Source organism: Micropterus salmoides, unplaced genomic scaffold (genome assembly GCF_014851395.1).
Source record: "Micropterus salmoides isolate LMB-PRFRI ecotype aquatic unplaced genomic scaffold, ASM1485139v1 Ms_hic_scaffold_7, whole genome shotgun sequence".
NCBI lineage: Eukaryota > Metazoa > Chordata > Actinopteri > Centrarchiformes > Centrarchidae > Micropterus > Micropterus salmoides.
The window spans coordinates 35,869,383-35,883,361 of record NW_024044459.1 but is presented as its reverse complement, the minus strand read 5'-3'; the positions used below and the strand labels follow the sequence as shown (position 1 = coordinate 35,883,361).

The following is a 13,979-nucleotide window of genomic DNA, read 5'->3' as shown; positions in this document are numbered from 1 at the left end:
AATAAATGTAAACACATTTACATGCCAATATTCAGCTATAGTCATAGCAGCAAATGCTCTGCAGCGTCACACAGGAAGTAATGAAGTATATATAAGTAATGAACCTTTGTGCAGCGTCCGACAGCCGTGGCAACTTCGCAGAGCTCCAGAATCTGAAACACCTCGACGTGCTACACGTTCGAGGGCCCGCCCAACGCTGCTTGCAGCTTTAATGTTTTTTTCTTTCTTTCTGCAAAGTAACCTCAATTTTTGACATACTTTGCACATCAATATCAATATCAATTCAATATCAAATATAGCGCACTTAAAACAACCAAGGTTGACCAAGGTGCTTTACAGGTTAAAATACAACAACAGGACACTACTTACACAGTAAAAGTACAGCAATAAAACATTATAATATACAGTATACGATATATAGTGATATTAAAATTGCCAGGAATAATAACAGACTCGAAGGAAATGCCAAAGAAAAGAGATGTGTTTATAACAGTGATTTAAAACGTTCGAGAGTTGCGGCGGTTCTGATATGGACTAACAGGTTGTTCCACAGGTTAGGGGCAGCTACACTAAAGGCTCGATCGCCTCTGGTTTTAAGTCTGCTTCTGGGTACATCCAGGAACATACTTGAAAACTCACCAAACTTTGCACATGATTCAGGCGCGGCGTGGGCGTGGCAAAATGGCTTGCTAGCGCCCCCTACAGAGCAGCTGCCGGACAAAGTTTCACGTACATGTATGAAATTTCTGTGGTACGTGTATCATGTCCAGACGTACAAAAAATGCCGACACACAGGAAGTTGGCAATTTTGGATTTAATGGTCATTTTGGGGATTTATACACTTTGTACTTTAACAAACTCCTCCTAGGGATTTAGTCCAATCGACTTAAAATTTTTGCTGTGCACTCTAAACCCATTGACGATTAAAAGTTATTCAAACTGTTATTACAAGTCGACCAGTTTGACCAGAGTGCCGTAACATCAGTCAGTCTGGAATACTCAAATTGAGTTGTTAAGGTACTCTGCCTTTGTTTTTCTGCACATCAAAGTGACGTTAACTTACTGTTTATCGTGCTGGAGTTACAGTTTTATTACCACGGATAATAAGTTGTCATTGAAGCATTTCTGACACGCACGCAACTCGACTGAAATAACTATTAAGTTAGAGCAAAGTGATTGTTTTTACTAACGTTACATCTAGTTTTTAAGAATGGCCCATTGCTCTCGAGGGAAATGTTGGTTCAGATGGTTTTGAAACGCAGATACCAAGTGTTAGGGCTGCCGCTGGTGGCCTTAATGTATATTAATTGCTGTGTTCCTAATGTGAGATTCTGACTGTTTTGCAAACCCAGCTGGGTGATTCCCTGTCGAAGATTGGTTCCTCTGGAGCTGAGACCGCCTACCTCCTGGTTGCTGTTTGCTGGCATCTGTGATTGGTGTAGCTGTGATCTGACTGAACCTACCAATCAGGAGTCTTCAATCAACCCCAGCTGCACTTTAAATAGCTTGTGTGTCCACCATTCAGGCCGACTGTGAACCAGTGATCAGTTTGCCTTGCTGTTGGTTGCAGACACTGTGTTAGTTTAGAGAGTGTTTAGTGTGTTTGAATTTCTTGATGTTGCCTATCTGGGTGGCTTCAGTCAGTGTTTTGGAACCTTTGTAAATCTCATAGTGTGATATAGTGCGGCAAGTGTTGGACACTCTCTTATTCGAGAGCTCCTAAATTGCAGAATAACTGCTTCTTTGTTTTCTTTGTATTTCTGTAAGCTCATGGGTGCTGACCTCCTTTTGTTCTTTAGTGTGTGTTGAGCTAAGTAACTGTCTTTGGACAAGACCCTCTTTTGTTTCATTTTGTGTATTTGTCAGCACCTGTATAGCCTCTTTTCGTTGTATTTTCTTGTGCAAGCGCATTGATTAAGCCCTTGTGTCATACAGCCTCAGTGACACTGACATCAGAGGAAACAGCAGCTTGGAGCTCACGCAGACTCACGACACACCTCCTAGCCTAATCACACCATAGAAGACTGTATATGAAAAGAATCACACACACACAGGCGCACAACTTGCCTTTTTTTGCAATTTCAGAAAAAAACCCTGTAAACAACGTCCTCTGAGAAGTTCAATCCACAGCATGAGTTCTGAGCAGTAGGTACTCGCTGGCGTTCAACAGGTTAAATCCATAACATGACTCGTTCTTGAGAATCCTACTCTGGCATTCATTCAGAGAATCTGAGCAGGAAGTTCTTGTCAACTCATAGGGCATTAAATAATATAAATTTAATAGGGGTGTTTTGTTTCAAATCAATATTCATCAATCAAGTTTTAATACAATGGATTTATAAAAGTCCTAATGATGTGTGAGGTGGTAAAAACCTTTGTGACCTAAATTTATTTGCATTTATATAATTTTTAAGGTTATATTCTAATTGTGCCATTATTTTATTTAGACGTTATCTTTATTTTATATAATTCACAGCCGAACCGGCAGAGCTCTGTCGTGGAAATCTGTTTCCTGGTTAGAGGTTGAGCAAATAATTGAGTTACAACAAACCGTTGTCTTTTAAGAATGTATTTAACAAAAGAGAATAAACAGAGAAGTACTACAACACAAATCAGCTGGACCAGAGGTTCTGTCTCCAAAGACAGTCACTAACATCTGACCCCGAGCAAAGGGCTGCATAATCATTTACACAGTCTGGGTATCTATGTTTTAGGGAACGTCTCGGGTTACGTATGTAACCCTGGTTCCCCGAGAAGGGGAAAGAGACACTGCGTCGGTTACGACACTATGGGAACGCCTCTAGGCGTAGCAGGTCTGAACGTGAATGAAATCACTCCAATACTATTGGCTTGTTGCTAGAACGGTAAGGTGTGACGGAATAACCGGAGGAGTATAAAGCACACCTGTACACACTCATCATTAGCTTAAACTATGAAGCAGGCGCTTCAGGCGGGGAGAGGGGTGTGGCGTGCCGACGCAGTGTCTCGTTCCCCTTCTCGGGGAACCAGGGTTACATACGTAACCCGAGACGTTCCCCTTCGAGGGAACTCGAACTGCGTCGGTTACGACACTATGGGAACGAGATACCCACTAAACCGTGCCGAAAACCCCGCCTTCCCCAGTGTGCAATAAAGTGGCACGACTAAGAGGAGAGCGCACGAGTGCCAGGTGCCGAAGGAAGGTCAAAACTGTAAAACCGAATGAATGTGTGCGGAGTGGCCCAGCCAGCCGCTAAACAAACATCCTGCAAAGAGGCCCCGGAAAGGAGGGCTTGAGAGGCTGCCATGCCTCTGGTAGAATGAGCACTCACAGCCACAGGTGAAAGCAAACCGCGCACCTGATAGGCCAGGGAAATAGTCTGAACAATCCAGTTGCTAATAGTATGTTTGGGTGCAGGGAGCCCAGCCCTGGGAGACCCAAAACACACTAGCAGCTGGTCAGCCTTCCTCCAACGGGAGGACCTCAGAGTGTAACACTCAGATGAAGAAGATGAAGTCTCCCGTCCTCCGAGGTGGAGGATGAAATGCCTGCAGCACTGTGGACCCTGCCGCACAAGAAGGCACTTTAGGGATGTATCCTGGACGAGGGTGCAGGATAGCCCTAATATTCCCCGGGGCAAACTCCAGGCTTGCGGGGAAAACGAAAGCGCTTGGAGATCCCCCACCCTCTTCAGAGAGGCGATAGCAAGGAGAAAGGCCATCTTGAGGGTCAAGTGCTTAGCCTCAGTTGACTCCAGGGGTTCGAAGGGGGCCTTAGCCAACGGCCCCAAGTGGGAACCTTGGACCGAGTCGCAGGTCTCTTCCTCCAGGCACCACGGAGGATCCGTGTGGACGGGGCCCTGGAGCTGAGGAGGGTCTCGACTGCTCCGGCTGTTAGACCCGCCTCTAGGTACTGTGCCCCCTCAGGGGCCAGACCCACAGTCGCCATATGGCGGGGCAAGGGTGAAGAGCCCGGCCCTGCGCCTGGGACAGCAGGTCTCTCCTCAGAGGGACCCGCCACGGCGGGCCGTCCAGGAGCGATCATGATGTCCGAGAACCACACCCGGGTTGGCCAGAACGGGGCTACGAGCAGTAGGCCGACATTGTCCTGGCGGACCCGCTCCAGAACCCCGGGAGCAGAGCGACTGGGGGAAAAGCGTACAGACGTAGCCTCGGCCACGAATGTACCATGGTGTCCAACGGGGCTGGAGGAACGAGAGAAAACCATAGCGGGCAGTGCGTAGTCTCTTGAGACGCAAACAGATCCACGTCAATGGGGCCGAACTCTTCGCACAAGAGCTCCACCACTTCGGGGTGAAGTCTCCATTCCCCGGGCCTCAGCCCCTGCCTCGACAGCAGGTCTGCTCCCTGATTCTGCGTCCCCGGGAGATACATCGCCCTGAGCAATAGTAACCTCTGCTGGGACCACAGGAGGATCTGAGGATCAGACCGCCCTGGTGATTCAGATAGGCCACCACCGCTGTGTTGTCGGAACGAACCAGGACGTGGTGGCCTTGGAGATCGGGCAGGAAACTCCTTAGAGCCTGGAACACCGCCAACATCTCGAGACAGTTGATATGCCACTCGGATTGATGCACCTGCCAGGATCCCCTTGCAAAGCGGCCGTCCATGACCGCGCCCCAGCCCGTGAGGGAGGCGTCTGTTGAAATGACCAGCCGGCGACAAGACCCTCCCAGCATGGGCCCCTGGGAAAGGAACCAAGTTTCCTTCCAAACTGATAGGGAACGAAGACATTTGCGCGTAACCCAAATCAGACGGAGAGGATTTCCCCTCGGGGAAAAACCCTTGGTACTTAGCCACCACTGCAGGGGTCTCATGTGCAGCAGTCCAGATGGTATTACGCTGAACGCAGCCGCCAGGAGACCCAACACTCGTTGAAAGTGTTTTATATTGATGGCGTGGCCTAACTTCACCCCTTTGTCGACACGTGCCGGAGACAATTGTGCCCGCATCGTTGTCGAATCCCATACTACTCCTAGGACCGTAGTCCGTTGGGTGGGCGCCAGCACACTCTTCTTTGCGTTGAGCCTCAGCCCTAAACGCCGCAGATGAGCCAGAACGACATCTCGATGCTGAACTGCCAACTCTCGAGACTGGGCTAGGATGAGCCAGTCGTCAATGTAGTTGAAATCCGGACGCCCTGGAGCCTCAGCGGGGCCAGTGCTGCATCCATACACTTGGTGAATGTGCGAGGGGAAAGTGGCAGGCCGAATGGAAGAACCCGATACTGGTAAGCCACACCCCCGAAGGCGAACCTCAGGAACTTCCTGTGAGAAGGACGGATGGAGACCTGGAAATAGGCGTCCTTTAGATCAATCCTCAGATTGGATGTGCGTCACGATGGCGGGGATGATGAGCATCTTGAACCGGAATCTCCTCAGAGACCGGTTAGAACCCGCAGATCTAAAATAGGGCGCAGCCCTCCGTCCTTTTTGGGGACTATGAAGTACCGGCTGTAGAACCGGCGTCTCTGTCTGGGGGGGAGACATGTTCCACGGCCCCTTTCCTCAGCAGAGTACAAACTTCCTGTCCCAACACCGGACCTTGCTCCGGGCGGACCACAGTCCAAACCACCCAGTTGAATTTTGGAGGGCGGGTTTTAAACTGTAGTCGAAACCCATCTATGGCAGTGCGCAGGACCCACGGAGAAATGTTCGTCAGGCTCCGCCAAGCCTCTGCAAAGTCTGCCAACGGAATGGTCAATGGTCGGTGTCTCGTGTGATCTTCTGGTGGACCCCTGAAGCCCCATAACGGCAGGGGAGAGCCGCCGAAGATCCACGGTGAGTGAGTCTGAACACCGCCTGACTGCAGACCCTCAGGGCAGGCAGTATGGCGTGGACTCGATGGTGGCAGGTGCGTCCTGACCCGAGGGGGGGGGGGGGGTGCGGGAGGGGAGAAAGACTCCCCTACCCCGGTCTTCCCTGTGCTCCGTCGGGACTGGATGACGGTCCTCAGATCGCGTCTCTCAGAAGGCTGAGGGTGAGAGCGCCGTCTTGCTGCCCCAGCTCCTCGGGGGGGCCCCCGAGAAGCGACACTCTGTTCCTCTCCTCTCCGTAGGAGCTCGTAGAGGGAAGGGACCTACGCCCGGCAGCCTCAGCTGCCTTGGGTCAAGACCGGCGAGGGAGGTACTGGCTGAACACTTTGCCCTGCGTCTAACGCTCTGTGGTTCTGCGAAGCTCCGCCAAGAATGGGCTCCCGAAAGGAAGCGTCGGAGCAATGATGAAGGTCGGGAAAAAGCCTCAGCCGTCCCGACATCCTCCGACAGATCACGCTGTGAACCCCATGAGTGAAGCCGCCGGGCCGCCTCAGCGGCCGCAGGGCCCACCGCACGGGGAGAACACATCCAGCCATCCTCGGAAAAGAGAGCCATGCTGTACCTCAGTACCCGCACGGAAAGGGCTTTGCAACGGGCGCAGGCAGCCCCCTCGAGAGCTGCCCGGGCGTGCTCCATCCCCAAACATGAGACACACATCTCATGAGATTCTCCATCCGTGATGTACCGAGGGCAAGAAAAAAACACACCTTCTGTACATCTGGTTGCCGGACATGCTGGTAGACTTCTTCTTCAGGTAAGACACACTGCTTGTAGGACTGGAGCTTTCTTCAAACAACATACAGAGCGCCTGCTGAATAGAAAAAAGCTAATGATGAGTGTGTACAGGTGTGCTTTATACTCCTCCGGTTATTCCGTCACACCTTACCGTTCTAGCAACAAGCCAATAGGATTGGAGTGATTTCATTCACGTTCAGACCTGCTACGCCTAGAGGCGTTCCCATAGTGTCGTAACCAACGCAGTGTCTCTTTCCCCTTCTCGGGGAACCAGGGTTACATACGTCACATGTGATTCATGTTGTAACCTACTTAATGCAGTCTCAGGGACAACATGCTCACATGTGCATAATGTCATCAGCATATTGAATCTACAGCACGTGACGGCATGGACACATTTTCTTCCCGTAAACGTCACAAGACGGAGACAAAGTACACGTTTTGTTCACAGCCTGGTCATTTTCAACTCTTTTATTTCCACTTTCTGACACTTAATTATGTGCATTAAGGTTTGTTGTTGATCAGTAGCACCACCTCTTAGCAGTTTCAGATGTTTCTTTAAAAAATATCCTTCATATAATGTTTGTCAGCCAAACTGTCCAGATAGGTCTGGGCAATAAAACAGTAATGATAATTATCGAGATATAAATTTCCTTAATAACAAGATAACAAATGATTTAAATGATTTGAACAAACAAATCAGCACTTAATTTTTCTATTATAATTTTAATTTTTTTGAAGAAAAGGGACTGAAAAAAGATTTTACTTAATTTTTGTTAATAGATTTTATAATTATTTTGAATGCCTCAAATGATGTGAAATTATATATTGTGATAACATTTTTGGCACCTTGAAGACGCTGAAAGAAGATAAATGTTGTTTTAAAGTGAAGACTTGATCATGTATTTATTTTACAGTTTTTATCTTCTAATGATAAATACAGCTGATGCAGGATTTAACTTACATGACTCTTGTGATTCTTACTGTAGATAAGTGGGTAAAGGTAATGAATGAATGAATGAATGAATGAATGAATGAATGAATGAAAGGGAGAGAAAATGTGCCAGAAAGTAAAACAAATAGACCTCGACTGAAAGACTTTTATTTTCTGGATTCTGAATCATGATTATTATTTGTACATTTACTGTAACACAATGTTTACAAAAACAGAAGGCTAATAAAAGTGATGTTTAAAATATTTACCCTGTGAATTTTACAGAGGCTTATTGAGGGATGAGAACAAGTTGAAATGAAATGAAATTTAAACAAAAGCTTTCTTTTGCTTTCATGTTAACAGCTTGTTCTATATTTAGTTCAGCTGGATTCAATGAACACAGTTTGGCTTTTTATGAGCATTTTAATTCTTTATTTAGAGAAAGAAAATTACAGATCACATTTTTTACCCAATTTTGTGTTTGTCTTCCTACAGACACCTGTACATGGAAACTGTCCTGTACTGACTCTGACAGACATCCTGACTGCGCCATCTGCTGGTGAGAAGATGACATGGCAACACTTCCTGCTGTTCATTCAGCCCGTGACAGAGGAAAGTGAAACTAAAAGCAGATTTGGACATTGTTGAACAGAGCTGAGACGCCATCACAGGGTGAGAGATCTCTGCTGGAAAACACACGTTTGGAGTATTTGAAACAATCAAGGGAAGAGACGTTCACTCGGTGAGTCTGTGGAAAAATAACTTCAGTATCAAATGGCTGAGAAAATAACTCTTGTTGAAAGTTACCTGAACTGCCACGTGTGTTCAGAGACTTTCAGAGATCCTGTGTCTCTGAGCTGCAACCACAGCTTCTGTTCAAGCTGCCTGCAGAAATTCTGGGAACAAGCTGGAAACAAAAACTGTCCCATTTGTAAAAAAGAAAATCATTAAAGGATGATCTAGAAGTGAACTTTCCACTGAAGGAACTGGCTGACTCCTTTGCTGGGAGACAGAAAGCTGGATCATCTGAGACACAAAAAGAAGAGAAGGTGGAGGAGGTGTGCAGTAAACATAAAGAAGAGCCTAGATTGTTCTGTGAGGACGAGCAGAGAGCTGTGTGTCCTGTCTGTGAGTTTTCTCTCCACCAGAGTCACAAGGTGGTTCCTGTAGAACAAGCAGTCCGGGACCTGAAGGAGCAGCTGAAATCTGACTTAGAGTCTCTGCAGGACAAGAGGGACAAATACAAACAAGTGGAGGAAACATACAATGAAGTGATTCAACAGTCCGAGAAGCAGCTGTTGTCCACAGAGAGGCAGATCAGAGCAGAGTTCAACAAGCTCCACCAGTTCCTGAAAGAGGAAGAGGAGTCCAGACTGGCAGCTCTGAGGGAGGAAGAGGAGCAGAAGGGGAAGACTGTGAGCAGAGAGATGAAGAAGATTCAGGAGCAGATGTCCTCTCTGTCAGACAGGATCTCTGCTGTTGAAGAAGAGCTGCAGAAACCCAGCGTGCCATTCCTCAGCAGTTATAAAGCCACTCAGACCAGAGCCAGAGTCCAGCGCTCACTGTCAGATCCACAGCTGCTCTCAGGAGCGCTGATAGATGTGGCCAAACACCTGGGCAACCTGTCCTTCAGAGTCTGGGAGAAGATGAAGGACAAGGTCCACTTCAGTCCTGTCATTCTGGACCCAAACACTGCAAACTGCTGGCTCTGTCTGTCTGATGATCTGACCAGTGTGAGACGTGGAGACACAAAGCAGCAGCTTCCTGACAATCCAGAGAGATTCACTAAGTATGCAGAAGTTCTGGGCTCTGAGGGCTTCAGCTCAGGGAAACACAGCTGGGAGGTGGAGGTGGGAGACCATCCTGACTGGACTGTAGGTTTGGCTAAAGAGTCAGTTGACAGGAAGGGAGAGACATTTGTCTTACCAAAATATGGATTCTGGTGTTTAAGGCATGACAGTGGAAAATACACGGATGTTGTTGGTGAGACTGTCGGAGTGAAGAAGAGTCTCCAGAGGATCAGAGTCCAGCTGGACTATGACAGGGGGGAGGTGTCCTTCTACGACCCTGAAGACATGACTCACATCTGCACTCACAGAGACACTTTCACTGAGAAACTCTTCCCATATTTATATATTTTCAGGTCTGGTGATGCTGAAACCACTGATATCAAAATCTGTCACACTGAGATTTCTCTGTGACGTTCAGGAATGTAAGTTTATTGTTCCAACTTTTACTTTCAGACTTTTTGCATCATGTTTGAACTCATCACATTTTCCACCCAAATCAGCACCGTGGATCTAAAGCAGATTAAATCTTTTTTTGAGGGTCCATAAATTTATTTTTGTGCACTGTTTGACAGCTAAGATTTTACTCCGACCCCAATGTCTGTCTAGAAAATCAAGATAAATTAAAAAATTAAATTAAAAAATTCAAACATTTGTATAAATTTGTACTAGAACCAATAATTCTATATGGTGGTGAAATTTGGGACCAAAACTAAATAATAATTTTGACAAATGGGACAAAACATTCATAGAATCTTTGCATACTGAGTTCTGTAAGAGCATCCTGCAGGTGCAGAGAAAAACACCAAATAACCTGTGCAGAGCAGAGCTCGGCTAATACCCCCTCTCACTAAAAATACAGAAAAGATCAATTACATTTCACAATCACTTAAAATCAGTTAACCCCCAGACATACCATCACAGAGCTCTAACATACCAGGAGCTGAAACCAGAGAAGAGTCCCCTCAGCCAGCTGGTCCTGAGGCTCTCTGCAGTAACAAGTCCCCAACAGCCTCAGGACAGCAACACCAACTCAAGCAGACCAAACCAAATTAACAGCAAGCAGAAAGAAAAATATATTGAATACTGGAAAGAAACGACAAAAACACAAAGTTAATTACAATGTTATCTGAGCCTAAAAAGAGAATTCACACTGAGCGCAATAAAATGTCCCAAACTAAGACAACTGTTGACAACATACAGACTGAGTGAACACAGCCTGGCCACAGAAAAGGGTCGCCACAGAAAGAGCTGGCTACCACAAGAGGAGAGACTCTGCTCCCGGTGTGAAGGGGGAAAGGTAGAGACAGAGCTGCACTTCTAACCTCATGCCCCAAATATAAAACACAAAGACAAAAACACTTTGCAAACATTTCCCAAATATACCCTGAATTATTTATATATATATAGTTATTTTAGTAATTGTTCCTTTATTGTTTTTTTTATCTCACATTTGATACTGATTTGTTTTGTCTATTAATATACTCACACTCAAACACATGGTTACTGTTTTATTTAATTTATTTTTAATAAATATATTTATTATTTTTAAATGTCTTATTGTGATTAATGAACTGTATAAAATTAATTGTTCTTCTGTAATTGTTTTGTAGCTTTGGCAATATTGTCGTTTTACATTCATGCCAATAAAGCTAGATTGAATTGAATTGACTTGGTCATGGTAAGACTTTCGGAGTGAAGAAGAGTCTACATAGGATCAGAGTCCAGCTGGACTATGACAGGGGGGAGGTGTCCTTCTACGACCCTGAAGACATGACTCACATCTGCACTCACAGAGACACTTTCTAGATCACATTAGAAAAATCAGCATGAATAAAAGTTAAAGCAGATTAAAATGATATCTAAATACTGAAATTGTTTTATATCATCCGGCCTTGAGCTTTCATCCAGGTTCAAATCAATTCTAATGTTCAGATTCTAACATGTTAGCCTGGTCAGCAGCATCTGGTTTTTAATCAGACCACAATATAACATGTCAAGTATCCACTATACCAACATGTTGCTTCCTGTTGTGGGATTCTTTAACTTTAATTATCGTCAAACATCAGTTTTACTTTGAGAGAGAAATTTTCACAGTGTTTTGTAAAGATTTGGTGCCTTGCATCTTCAGAATAAAAAAAAAACATGGTGCCTCCTGCTGAGCCTAAACTCTGTTTCTTCTTCTCTGCACTGTTGATGAAGGAGGAGGCTCTTCCTAGGTAAGCAGGTGCCATGCACAGAAATGTGACCTCAACACGGACTTCAGCAGCTCCAGATGCATCAACAGTCAACAGCTCATCTTTGAACCTGTTGATGAGCTCTGTGAGGATGCAGAGGGAGAGACTTTACATCAAACTGTAATGCTGATGCTAAGATGTGAGATCGTAATGCAGCACAGGCTTTACATTAGTGAATGAAATGAAACATATTGCAGAACATGACACAGGGTAGCGCAGCAGATCATTAAAGGGCGCCCCCTACAGATAGTCAGATTTAATCACAAGTAAACAGAAAGAAGAAAAGATCCCAGTTTTACTCTTTATGACTGACAGGTGTGAAGAAACATCAGCAATAACTTCAGAAATACAGATTCCTTTTCCTCCTTTTTGGGGGGGTGAAAAGTTCTGGATCTGGATCTTATTGAGCAAAGACAGATGAAGATGAATCGTGAGCGCACACTCTACGAGCAGAGGTGGACAGAAGAGTCAGTGTTCGAGGTTTACAGTTAGCTCCAGATGAAATGAGTTACGGTGGGATCCCCGTGGTCATAAATCATCTACACCAGACTTGGATGACAATTCTTTCCCCAGTTCAGTCACATGTTGGACAAATCATTGTGTGTTTGATTTCTTAATCCAGAGTGAATCTGCAGCTCCCACCACAGGTTCAAAGGTCCATGCAAAGCTTCTGAAGTTATAACTTTCCTGTGTGGCTTGATGGGACTCTGCATGAAACAGGGCGTCTACATTTATTTTTTTATACAGTGAAAATGAATAAAACTGTAAAGTTACATGGTCAACAATAAAGATGTAACCTGCTTTTAACGTACAGAGCACAACCTGTACAATGCAATCACTGACAGCTTAAGCTACTGTAAGTTAACACACCACCAGACTCTCAAAGCAGTGTAACTTTATAACTAAATAAACCTGTAAGGTTACATGATCAACAATAAACCTGTAACCTCTTTCTAGCTAACGGCAATAATTAAGGTGATGGCAGCCAGCGGGACGTCGGCCTAAATAATTACGTTAATCGACCACCACAAGTTTGGCAAGTGAACAAACGCTCATTCATCTTTTCTCTCATAGGTTGTAGCTGAAGCAAGAAGCAAGCTAACGCTAGATGGAAAATGTAGAAACAATCTTTGACTAATAATTGAGACACCACGGTCACTTACCAGAAAAAGAAAAGCTTTCATCGTTCACACTGAATTTTGTTAGGGCTCGTTTTGCCACCTGCTGTTGTTGCCATGGTTACTTGTTTAATACACCTTGTGTACTTATTTTAAAGGCTGGTTAAAGTGTTGACCTCCTACATTAACAGGCACTTGCCATCCAATCAGAAACGGGTGTTTTCTGCTGCTATGGTTTATAAAAGCAGATAACACAACACAAAGAAAATGTGTTTTCAGTTTCATAAGATGTTTGAATACTGTGAGAAAACCTCAAGTGAAGGTAATCAGGTTGAACTTAACTCTACGCACACATACAGGCAGTCTTCATCATATTTATACTGTAAATATTTTCCAGGATTGTGTGGATCATACTGATGGTCTGAGACTGCGGGCCTCCCCTCAGACAAAGCTTGGGAAACGGGATAAAGATTATAAAATAGCCTTATATTGCTGAACATAACATCTGACTACACCAAATATTTTCTCTCCTAAGGTATTTATTAGTTTCTGACTCTGATGGGGGGAAACAGTTCCCAGTAACATCTGTCTCTCTGAACTCTCACACATGTAGGCTATTCTATGTGATCTCCTTTTGATAACTAATGCAATAAGTAAAGTAATATTGTTTCACTTCCATTCACTGAGTGTCCCCTGAAACTGTCTGGAGCCCCCCTGAAGAGGCCCGCCTCACACTTTGAAAACCCCTGGTGCACAGTATGTGACTGCACTGACAGATTTCTTCCCTTCACAAGATGGAGACAAAGAACACATTTTGTTCACAGTCTGGTCGTTTTGAACTCTCAACATTGTATTTGTTGTCATTGTTGAGTGTATCCCGTGTTGGTCTGTTGCCTGAGTTTGTTCCTGCTGTTTTTGGACCTCTGTTTGTAAGTGTGCTCTCTTTTTGTTAATAAATCGTTGGACTATATCTGCTCAGCTCTGGTGTCCTGCGTTTGGGTTCTCAACCTGCTCAACCAAAACTACGACACTTAGTCCAAGGACTTTGTGGACATGTTTTTGGATTTCATGGCGCTAAAGAGCACGTGGGAGGGGACTAGAGACGAGGGCTTCAAAAGAGCAATTGGTTCCAAGGCTCAGCAAATGGCGACAGCCGAGCCACAGCTGAAGGACAATTTGTTTGGCCACGAGGTTGTTTTCCTCCACGCCTCTGCTTCCTCCCCTGCATCTCAGCCTGCTAGCGCCCCAGCGGCTAGCCACCCACCTGGCCTGCCTGGCCCGCTAGCCCTGCTTGCCGCCTGCCTGATCTGTGGTCCGTGGTCCGATCGATGCCTGTTCCTGGTTCCTCGTCGG

At 45.5% G+C, this 13,979-nt stretch overlaps 1 pseudogene; it reads left to right on the top strand.

Annotated features, from left to right (window-relative positions):
* Nucleotides 1-9,755, top strand: part of LOC119891570 — a 30,740-nt pseudogene extending 20,985 nt beyond the window's left edge.
* The last annotated feature ends 4,224 nt before the right edge of the window (nt 9,756-13,979 follow it).